Raw genomic sequence first — 12,942 nt, forward strand, 5'->3', positions numbered from 1 at the left:
GAATCATTGACACTACAGAGTTCTTATCAGAAGCCATTGAGAGAACAGAGTGAAGCACATTCAATTTAAACACTGAAAATGGCATAACTGCAAGGGAAAACGTTCAGATGAATGTTGGAATTAGAATCGCTACAGTATGGAAACAGGCCCTTCAGCCCAACAAGTCCACACCGATCCTCTGAAGAGTAAACCAAGCACCCCCATTTTCTTATCCTATATTTACCCCTGACTAATGCACCTAACCTGGAAATTTTTGGTTTGTGGGAGGGAAGAATCCAACAAGGAGAATGCGCATGTTCCACAAAGATGGTCGCTGGAGGATGGAATCAAACCTGGGTCCATAGCGCTGTGAGGAAGCGGCACTAAACACTGAGCCGTGTTGCTACCTCACGGAATGCGTTTTGGATTTCGAAAAACAAGACAATAAGAGATGTGACACAATAAACAAACGCTCAGAGGAATGAGAATATGAAATTGGAAGTGCTACCACATCTGAAACCAGAGTAGCTCACGGGGTACGGGTCATTGGGTCTCGGTATGAATTGGGCGACAGACAGCAGAATTGCTTTGCAGAAATTGCAGCTCAAACCCGGGAATTCATGTCATAGTGTAGATCATAGTTGGACAGAACGAATATTGTACTGAGTCACAATCTGTAACTTTTTGCCCAGGATAATTCCTCAGTCCATTATTCCCATTAAGCTGAAAGATGTTTCAGTCACGAGTGTAGATGAACATACCAGGGTCAGAACCGTGTGGACCTAAAACTGATGACAACCCATTTAAAGCTACCACACTTGACTACTCACTTACTTTGCAAACAGTAGGACTAACATCTGATAGAGAGGACGAGATGATGACAAAGCAAACTGATCAGATCGAAGCTCTGCAGTCCTGCCACAGCCAGTTAGAAATGGAGTTGAACTATGAAACAACTGATGAAAGAAGAGGACTCCACAAATATTTTTTTAAAAAACTGTTCAATGGGATTAGTGTGTCACCATTTATTGACAGGAGGGTAGTTAAGAGTCAAACACATTGCTGTGCGTCTGGAGGTACAAGTAGGCCAGAGCAAGAATGAATGGCAGTTTCCTTCCCGAAAGAGCATCTGCGAACAAGATGGGTTTCCCACACAATCAGCAACTGTTCCATGATCATCATTAGACTCTTAATTCCAAACATTTATTGGATTTGAATTCCACCATTTGCTGTGGCAGTACTCGAACTCAGGTCACATGAGCATTGCCTGGGTCGCTAGACTAACAGCTCAATACCACTTGGTTATTGCTTTGCCATTCCCCGAAAGATTGGAACTTTGCTGCACATCAGTGTAAAAGACAGTATGCAATGTCTGCACCATCCTCAGCCAGAAGTGTTCCTTAGATGATGCCCACAGAATCACAGATGTCAGTCTCCAACCAATTCGATTCGCTGCACCTGACATGAAGAAACAGCCGAATATAGTAGGTACGAAAAAGGCAATGGGCCCTGACACTATTCCTGCAATAGGACTGAAGACTTGTGCTGCATAACAAACCGTGTCCCTAGGGAAACTGTTTCATTCCAGCTCCAACTCTGACATCTCCCTGGCAACGTGGAAAATTCCTCAACTATGTCCAATCCCTTAAGAGAAGAATAATTACAAGCTGACCATTTACCACCCCCTCAGTCCCATCACAATAGACAAAATTGTGTGAGTTATTTTTGATAGAGCTATCAAGCAGCAAAAAATAATCTGCTCAGTGTGGTTTCCGATTGGTCCCCATGTGGAGATGGTGCTGTTGTGGAAATGTCACTGGATTACTAATCTCGTCCAGGCTAATGCTCTGGCAGCTGGTGGAAGTTAAAAACAACTAATAAAATATCGAAATCTACAATCTGCTGTCAGTAACAGTGACCTTGAAGCCAATGTCACTTGTAAACACCAATTGCCTTCCCAATTTACTTTCAGGCAGTGAATCTCCCCTGCTTTCCTGTTCTGGCCTAAAAGTGCCTCCAGACGACAGACATGTGGCAAACACTTCGACGGTCTCTAAAATGCCAAGCAAGGCATCATTCTATTGTATCAAACTGTTCCGAGCCCTTAATGGATAAAATTGGACAGAACACCCAGCACCAGTCTCGGTATGAGAAAAGGTAATGGGAAACACAGCCCTGTTGATCCAGCAGATGCCTCCTTCCTAACTGCTGAGAGCCTGTGACACATTTACAGAGTTTTCCCACAGACTGCACAGAAACATTAGGGAAGGAGTAGGTCATTCAACACATTGAGCCTCCCCCATTCTAGTTTTTGGTCTAACATCTCTTCAATTTTTTTTCCCAAACACTTCATACTGGATATCCTTTGAAGTGATTAATTATTGGAACAATATGAATTAGGAACATCGGTCCATCAATTTTGCTTTCCCATTCAATATAATGATGGTTGATCCTTTCTCCCCACACCAAACCTCTGCTGCAACCTCGTCCCTTTAGTGTCAAGAAATACTTAATGAAATTCAGTGCCTTGCCTTCCACAAGCTTGTGTAGCATAGAATTCCAAGATTCACCAGTCTGTGAGTTCAGACATTTATTCTCATCTCAATGCAGAGTGTCCTGACCGTACCTAATACTGTGGCTGCTTGTTTTAGACGTCCCAGCCAGGTGAATTATCATCCCTATTTCCAATATATCTCGCCCTGTCAGAGTATTATATATCTCACTGAGATCTCCACTCATTTTCCTAAACCACATGGAATACAGACTCAGTCGCACCAAACTCTGTTCCCACAACAAGTTTGTCATCCTAGAGATCAGTCTGGTCATTCTTTGCTGCTCTCCCTCAATGTCAGGTTTGTCCTTTATTAGGTAAGGAGACCAAAACTGCACACAATACTGCACAATGTTCGAGATGGGGTCTCACCAAGGTCATGTACAGCTGTAATAAGATACCCTTATTTCTGGACTCGAATTCCCTGAAATGAAGGTCAACACATCATTTACCTTCCTAACTGCTTTCAGTTGCTCCAATAATGCTTTCAGTGACTGGTGTACAGGGAGATCCAGGTCCTTTTCAATGTTACATATACCCACTGGCATATGTGCCAGTGCCAATCCCAGTATTGACGCCTGGTTTCAGAATTCACTGCCGTGGACTTCAGAGTTCGGTGAAGAAGTCAACAAAAGTATGCATGTTAGTATCTTCACAGATCAACATTTTCGCATCAATTCCTTTTGAAATGCTAGCCTGATATTCTATTTTTCCAACCAAAATGTTCAATGTTACGTCCATCCACATTGCTGTTCATCTGCCACGTATTTGCCCATTCCCTCCACGTGTCTCAATTACCTTGAACTTCTTTACATCCGCCTCACCCAATCAATTCTCAGTTTGGTGCCATCAGCAGATTTTGAAACATTACATTTAGTACCATCGAGCAGATGTATAATCTATTTCATGAAAAGATTGGTGCCAAACATCAATTCCAGGATCATCCTGCTCATAATTGCTTTCCATTCCAAAAAAAAAGGAACTGCTTATTCTGACTCACTTTTTCTTTCAACTCTCTCCCATTCTCAACCCATGCCAGTATATTAGATCTCACTGTTGCACACTGTTATGGGCCAGGACAGACCACCTCGAGTCATTTCAAGGAAGTAGTACACACTCAAACTTTGCTTGTTGCCTTAAGCAGTTGTAAGGCAGATATTCCAGGAGTGACGCAGCTGGTCAAGCCACTTAGTTTTAAATAAAACAGAAATTATTTTCAAGGTTACGGAATGAAACACAAACAGAAGAGAATAGCATGCAGAATGACAACCTATCCGAAAACCCAACAGATTATCCTAACTTAATGATGTTAGCAAATGAAATTCATAAGGAGTGGGTACATGGGAAGACCAAGAACTGACTTTCAATTCAGCCGACAAAAATGTAGGGCATTACTGTGTAACATGATTGGGGATGATAATACCAAGAGGCAGCCAATTAAAAGCCATATCCATGCTACTAGTTCCACAGTAAGTAGAAGTAAAGTGACTTTACCCAGCTTTTGTCATTTTAAAGTTCTATAAATAAATATTAAAAAATATTAAAAGTTAGCTACTCAACTCATCTTCCAGGTGAAGCTTTCTGGTCTTCAGTAGCACTCCACTTCTCAACTGAGAATCTGAAAATGGTTGAAAGCCATGGGGTAGTACCGTGGCACGGTGGTTAGCACTGCTGCCTCACAGCGCAAGGGACCCGGGTTCAATTCCTGCCTCAGGCAACTGTTTGTGTGGAGTTTGCAAATTCTCCACGGGTTTCCTGCGGGTGCTCCGGTTTCCTCGCACAGTCCGAAAATGCGCCGGTTAGCTGAATTGGCCATGCTCAATTGCGCAGAGCGAAGGGGTAAATGTAGACAAACGGATCTGGATGGGTTGCTCTTTGGGGGGTGGTGTGGACTTGTTGGGCCAAAGGGCCTGTTTCCACACTGTAAGTAATCTGTATCTAAATAATCTAAGGTGTTGTTCGAAGTACTTGAAACAATCTCCATAAACACCCCATGGAAAATTCGAAAGGAAACATCAAACCCAGGTTCTTCCAGGAGAGATATCAGAGAGAGGGGGGGGGGGGGATCGGCATGGACTTTCTTCTTTGGCCTGATAGCTTCACAATTGGCTGCCTGCTTTCAGTAAACAGCCAGTCTGTGAAAAACCAGTCCAAACAAATCAAATCAGAGGGACTGCGCTGGGAGAACTGGCCACGCCCCTTTCATAAGAACAGAAGGACGAGGAGCAGGAGTAGGCCATCTGGTCCTTCTAACCTCCTCAGCCAATCTGTAACATCAAGGCTAATCTACTCATGGACTCATATCTACTTACCCGCGCTCTCACCATATCCGTTATATACTTCATTGTTCAAAACATATCTATCTCAGCTTGAAAAACATTTACTAAAGTAGCGTCAACTACTTCACTCGGCAGGGAGTTCCATAGAATTACAAGCCTTTGGGTGAAAAGGCTCTTTCTCAATTCAATCCTATATCTTCTCCCTCTAATATTGAGGTTATTCCATCTTGTCCTAGCTTCACCTGCCAGTGGAACCATCCTCTCTACTTTTTTCTTACCTCTTCCCTACATAATATTTTTTATGTTTCTATAAGATCCTCCCCTCATTCTTCTAAATTCCAATCAATCTAATGCTGATCTACTCTGTCTCTCCTCATAAGACAGCCCCCTCAACTCCAGGTTCACCAGAGTGAATCTCCCCTACACCACCTCCACTGCCAGTACATCGCTTTGCAAGTAAGGAGGCCAAAATTGCTCACAATACTCCAGGTATGACCTCACCAGCACCCTGTACAGCTGTAACATAACCTTCCTGCTTTTAAATTCAACCCCTTTTGCCATGAAGAACAAAATACCATTTACCTTCCTAATTACTTGATGCACCTGCAGATCACCCTTCTGTGATTCATGCACAAGGACACCCAGCTCCCTCTGCACAGCAGCATGCTGCATCTTTTTACAATTCAAGTAATAATCCCTTTTACTGGTACTCCTAACAAAATAGATTACTTCATATTTATTAATATTGTATTCCATCTGCCAAACCTATACCCATTCATGCAATGCAACTATTTTCCTTTGCAAAGTTTCACAGGACTCTGCATTTTTTGCTCTGCCACTCATCTTCGTGCCATCTGCAAACATTGGCCAACTACGCATGCTCCCACCTCCACATCATCGATATAAATTGTGAATAATTGCAACCCCAATACTGATCCCTGAGGCACACCACTCAGCACTGATTTCCAGCCAGGATAGCACTCATTTATACCCACTCTTTGCTTCCCGTTAGTCAACCAATCTTTTATCCATGTTAATACTTCAGCCGTAGCGCCATCCATCTTGATCTTATGCAGCAGCCTACTATGTGGCACCCTGTCAAAGCCTTTTTGAAACCTAGATACACCACATCCACTGCGGCCTCGTTGTCTATCTTGCTCGTAATGTTTTCGTAGATTTCCAAAAGACTTGGTAAGCATGATCTGCCCTTCATGCATCCTCGCTGCATCTGTGCAATGGGCCGTTTTCTATCAAAATGCCTTGCTATTTCTTCCTTGAGAATATAGTCAAGGCATCTTCCCCACTACTCAGATGAAGCTAACTGGTTTATAATTCCCCAACTTTTATCTACCTGCCTTTTTAAACAATGGCGTCCCATTTGCTGTTTTTCAATCTGCTGGGACTGCCCCAGAGTTCAGCAAATTGTAGAAAATTACCACAAGTGCACTTGTTATTTCTCCTGCTATCTTTTTTGTACCCTGGGATACATTACATCAGGGCCAGGGGATTCGTCTAACCTTAGCTCCATTACTCCATTAGCTTGCCTAATGCTACCTCCTCTGTAATAATGATTGTTCACAAGTCCTCACCTACCTTCATCTCTTTGGTAGAATCAAGGACTGCAGATGCTGGGAACCAGATTCTAGAGTGGTGCTGGTAAAGCACAACAGTTCAGAGCATTCCTGATGAAAGGCTTTTGCCCGAAACGTTGATTTTTCTGCTCCTCAGATGCTACCTGAATTGCTGTGCTTTACCAACACCACTCTAATCTAGAATCTTCATCTCTTCGTCGATCACTGGCATGTTATTAGTGTCATTCATTATGAAGACTGACACAAAACACCTGTTCAATGCCTCAGCCATTTCATCATATCCTGTAACTAAATGCTCCTTCTTATCCTCTCAAGTACCAACATTTAAGTTAGCCACTCATTTTCATATTGAGGGAATCATCTGCTATCTGTCTTCATATTCCGTCCTAGTTTTTTTTCTCGTGTTCTATCTTACTTTTCTTTATAGCTTTTTTCGTGGCTTTCTGTTGACCTTTAATCTTTTCCCAATCTTCTAGGTTCCTGCTGTTCTTGGCCACTTTGCATTCCATCTCTATCAATTTCATAGTCTTGCGTATTTGCTTAGACACCCACGGCAGACTGCCCCTTTTCTGAGAGTCTTTCCTTTTCACTGAATATACTTTTGCTTAGGACTTTGAAAAACTACTTTGAAAATCCTCCACTGCTCGTCAACTCTCACCATAAAGTATTTGTTTACAGTCGAATTTTGCCAAGTCCTCCCTCCATTTTGTTGTAGTCTACTTCGGTTAAGCACAGGACCCTGGTATTAAATTTTATCTTCACTCTCCATCTGTGTTTTAAATTCAACCATACTGTCATCATTCCTTCCAAGTTCATTCCTAACTAAGAGGTCATTAATTATTCCTGTCTCATTACACAGGACCGGATCTAGCATAACTCGCTACTCATTGTACGTGTTTTAATTTTCGACTTGAAAGCATTCCCAAGTTGTCAAACCCAGACTCTTCGGATTCGCTGCTTTTAAGACTGCTATGAAAGGAAAACAAGGACAGCACAACCTTGTTAAAGGAGTAGCATTGTCACAACACTACACTTGGGACATCATCAAAAATGTTTCTGAAAATTCAAATTCACTGCATCTATTGCTTCGCCATAATTTATTTCGCAGTCGGAATCTTCAATATGATTCTCCATTAATAATTTGGTATTGACTTGATCCATATTCATTACTTTCAAATTAACATAATTCTCAAAGTTCACTGGCAAAGCATTCTTTCTAATAGACTCTTGTATTGTCCTGACTGCTTCTCTGGTGCTAGCAGACGGTAATTTCCTGCGGTCTCCCTGCCTCCTTTAGAAATATTGGGATTACATTTGCTGCTCTCAAATCTGTCAATTCAATCACCTGGAATTTGGAACACGGCAAGCAGAGTATCCATTATTCCCATGGCCACCTCCTTTAGGAATCAGAGATATAGATTATCATTCCATGGGGATTTATCAGATTTCAGTACAAATAATTTCTCCAAAACTGCTTACTTAGTGATTGATTGCATTTCCTTTCTTTCTCAGTAGACCTCGAATTGTTTGGAAGCATTTTTTAAATATCCTATCATGAAGGCAGAACTGAAGTAAATGCTTCATAGTCTGCCATTTTCCTCTTCTCCATTCGTTGGTTTTGGACTGTAAGGAAGCTACAATTATCTTCTCCAACATTTCACCTTGGTATATTGTACGTTGAGAAGATTTTACATTTCACGCTTGTTAATGTACTCTTCCAAATCCCATTAGTTCCTGTCTTAAGCTGTTCAATGATTGACCTTCCACAGCCATACAATCACAGAAGCATAGACTCTGTACCATCAAAAATACAGCACGATCTATATTATTCCAAATTTCCTACATCTGTCCCGTAGCCATGAAAGGTATGACACTTCAAGTGCTCGTCCAAATACTTTTTAATGGTTGTGAGATGACTCATGATAACTGCCCACCCCTCCCCCCACCTTAGGAACTGCATTCCAGATCCCATAACCCTCTGGGTGAAAAACAATCCCTGAATAATCTCTAAACCTCAAATCCTTCCATTTAAAAGTGTGCTCCCCTGTTCTTGACCATGTGACTAAAAGGAATAGCTGCTGTCTATCTACCCTCTCCATGTCCCTCGTAATCTTATACTTCTGAATCACGTCCCCCTCAGCCTTCTCTCATGCAAACTAAACAACCCGAGCTTATCCAGCCTCTCTTCATAACTGATATGCTCCATCAATGAAACATCCAGGTGAATCTCTGCACCCCCTCCAGAATAATCACATACTTCCTGTAATGTTGCTCCCAGAACTCCACACAGTATTCCATATTGGCCTCACCGAAGTGCTACATAGATCTTGTAATCTATGCCTCGATGAGTAAAGGCTATGCCCACTGCTTCCATTGACTTCTCCCGCGTCACATTCAAGAATGTGTGGAAAAGCTCCCTATGATCTTTCTTGTGTGCTACAATTCATTGCGTATTCCCCATTTAGTTCCTTCTGCCAAAGTGCATCACCTCATAGTAATCAGAGTTACATTCCATCTGCCATTGATCCACCCATCTGACCATTCCATCTGTATCTTACTGTAACATAAGAACTTCCTCCTCACTGCCAACCACCCTGTCAATCTTTGTATCAAACGCAGACTTACGTATCACACTCCCACTCCCCCTCTACATTCACACCTGCACCATTTATGAATACCACAAGTAATAAGGGACACAGCACTGATCACTGTGGTATATCAGGGGACACCGGTCTCCAGTCACACAAAAAGCCTTCTAACACCACCTATTTTGTGCAAAATTTTCTTTAACACTGATCTGAAGCACACTGGTGTATAGATTAGATTAGATTAGATTACTTACAGCGTGGAAACAGGCCCTTCGGCCCAACAAGTCCACACCGCCCCGCCGAAGCGTAACCCAACCATACCCCTACATCTACATCTACCCCTTACCTAACACTATGGGCAATTTAGCATGGCCAATTCACCTGACCTGCACATCTTTGGACTGTGGGAGGAAACCGGAGCACCCGGAGGAAACCCACGCAGACACAGGGAGAATGTGCAAACTCCACACAGTCAGTCGCCTGAGGCGGGAATTGAACCCGGGTCTCCGGCGCTGCGAGGCAGCAGTGCTAACCACTGTGCCACCGTGCCGCCCACTACAACCCTTCCTATAAAGCATGTTCTCTAGTCCTTGGACACCTCACCTGTGACCAGGTTCTATTGTAACATTTGTATCAGCGCCTTTCATCCCTTGTCTCCAACAGCAGCCTGAGATGTAACTGATCTGGACATGTGCATTGGTCCAATTTTATACCAGCCAATACATCTTACATCAATCTATTCAAGAGCTTGCCAGTCCATCTTCTTGAATTCTGCACCTGCCTCCTCCTTTTCCCAAGTAAAACAGACGTGAAGGTCTCATATAACAATCAATCAGCGTCTCCAGTTTCACGCACAAATTTCCCCCTTGATCCTAGACCAAGTCTCCTCAGCAGACCATCGTGCCATCTGAGGGATTAATCTGGAGAAAGCCCATTCAGTATATGTGATCAGTATATTTTACTTAGATCACGACGTCAAAATTGGACAGGCACAGTCTCCCCAACTCTCTGTGTTACTCTGCAGAATGTCTTTACTTCTCGTAGGAGCAAATCACTGCAGAAGCAGAATCTCTACTGAAACCAACACATGCTAAAGATCACAGTTAGTCAGACAGCATCCGTAAAGAGAGACCAAGCTAACACTTTGAGTCTAGTTGATTCTTCATCGTCTGTATTCGGATTCCGTTTAAATGAAGGCGTTTAAAGGGGCACAGCACTGAATCCTGTGGCACACCAGCGTACATCGGTTTGCAGTCACACAAACAGCCTTCTACCACCATCTATGTTCTCCAATAGTTTCTCTAATGCTTACCTTCCACCGTTTGCATATGTTCCTCCCAATACACTTTGCTGTAATGTTTTCTGCTAACTTACTGCGTGTGCTGATTAAAACTCCTCTTGAATATCTGACTGTACAATATTCACTGATTCGCCATTGTTTACAAATGCAAGAGATATATTCAAGAAAAATTTTGTAAATTATAACTTCCCTTTCATAAATGCAGAACAATTCACTTGAAATTTGCTATTAGTTTCTCAGTGTCCAATAAGATCTTTGTTACAATAGGTTGCAACAGATTCCCTACTGTGGATGACAACTAACTGGCCTGTAATCCTCCACTCTCCCACTTCTTCCCTTCCTAAATCATTTGAATGTATTTATAACCTTCCGAAGTGAATACAGAAAAGTACAGTGGTCCTTTTTCCAATTAACATGTGTACTGCTGTTTTCTCAGAAATTTCAGTTTGAATTATATCCGGTCTGTCAGACTTATCAATACTCATCCCACTTCTGTTTCCAAATACTACCTCGTAACTGTGTATGAATTATTTTAGTCTTTAGTTACAAAGGTCCCGTGATGAATTGGTATTTCTGGGAGATTTTCTGGATCTTCCTCTTTGAAGACAGATGCAATGTAACTGTTTCGTCTCCTTGACATTTTTCTGTTCTCTACAATAAATTCTCGTATCCACATATTCCCTGTGCCACATTTGATCTTGATTTCATTTTCCTTTCAAGTATCAACAGACGCTTTTGGCCAGTATCTACAATTAACAAAGAAAATCACAGAACAGGAACAGGCCCTTCAGCCCTCCAAGCCTGTGTCTATCCAGATCCTCTATCGAAATCTGTCGCCTATTTTCTAAGGATCTGCGCACCTCTGCTTTCTCATATTAAATGATGCTATCATCCCCGCCTCTACTACCTCAGCTGGCAACGCATTCCAGCCACCCACCACCCTCTGTACAAAGAACTTTTCGAGCATATCTCCAATAAAGTTTTCCCCTTTCATCTTGAATTCTTGACCCCTAGTAACTGAATCCCCCACTCTGGGAATAAGCTTCTTGCTATACACCCTGTTTACATCTCTCAAGATTTTGTAGACCTCAATCAAGTCCTCCCTCAACCTCCGTCTTTCTAATGAAAATAATCCAAATCTACCAAACCTCTCGTTATATGTCGTTCTCTCCATACTAGGCAAAATTCTGGTGAAAATCCTCTGCCCTCATTCCAAAGCATCCAGATCCTTTCAGTAATGTGGCAACCAGAACTGTCCACAGTATTCCGAATGTGACCGAACCAAAGTCCTATACAACTGTAATACGGCCTGCCTAATCTTGTGCGCAATAGATTCCAACCGATTCCCTCCTGTTGGTGACGAGTTAACCACTGTGGTTCTCCACTTCTTAAATTGTTAGAATGCAGGAAGGAACTATGCTGTATGCCTTCTTGATCATTCTATCGACCTGCCACTTTCAGCGAACAATGGACCTGAACACCCAGATCTCTCTGTACATCAATTTTCCCCAGGACTTTTTCCAGATACTGAATAATTGGTTCTCGAATTGCACTTCCAAAATGCATCACCTCACATCTGCCATTTCTCCACCCAACTCTCCAATCTATCTACATTCAGCTGTGTTCTCTGACAGTCCCCTCAACTTTCTGCTACTCTATCAATCTTAGTGTCATCTGCAAACTTGCTAATCAGACCACCTATACCTTTCTTCAGATCATGTAAATATATCACAACAAACAGTGGTCCCAGCACGGATCCCTGTCAAACACCACACAGAAGAGTTTTCCATTTTGAGAAACTTCCTTCCATTACTACTCTCTGTCTCCTGTTACCCAGCCAGTTCTCTAATCCATCTAGCTAGTACACTATGGACCCCTGCGACTTCACCTTCTCCATCAGTCTATCTCATCAAACGCCTTACTGAAGACGTTGTATTTGATATCTACAGTCCTTTCTCCACTATCAACTTTGTCATTCCTCAAAGAATTCTATAACGTTTGCTAAGATGTGACCTTCCCTGCACAAACCATGGAAGGTCTTGTGTGGAGTCCGACTTGTTTTACCCTGGAGTCATACTGGTTTTATTTCCAAAGCAGGACTTTATAAAATGCCACAATGATTGGCTGCGTACAAATTGAATGTTGTTTTGAACAAAATACAATCTATCCCCAAATATAAATCTGCAAACGCAAATTAGCCCCCCCCCCCCGATTTACAGGTGTGTGTGTGTTTGTGTGTGTGTGTGTGTGTGTGGTGGGGCGGTGGGGGTGCCGTGCGAGTGAGAGAGAGATGATGTGTATGTTTGTTTCCATGTGTGTGCGCGAAAGAGGGTGTGTGTGTGTGTATGTTTAAGGATGAGAGTGAGAGTCTGTGCTCACATTAAGACACAGACAGATTTGGCAGATCCCTTTCCCCACACACACCTAGTCCGTGGTTTCATAGCGTCCATGCTCTGCAGCCTCTGCTCCATTTGTTGTTCATGTTACAGACACTGATGATGTAACTACAGTCTCCATGCTCCATCCAGAGTTGGGTCACCAAATCCTCTGGTCTCCCTCAATGTCTGAGGTAGCTCACAGCACAACCTCTAGCAAACCATCCTCATCCCCAGCCCATCCACTAACTTTTCAATAACAGGAGACAATCAGACTT

Source organism: Chiloscyllium punctatum, chromosome 50 (genome assembly GCF_047496795.1).
Source record: "Chiloscyllium punctatum isolate Juve2018m chromosome 50, sChiPun1.3, whole genome shotgun sequence".
NCBI classification, from domain to species: domain Eukaryota; kingdom Metazoa; phylum Chordata; class Chondrichthyes; order Orectolobiformes; family Hemiscylliidae; genus Chiloscyllium; species Chiloscyllium punctatum.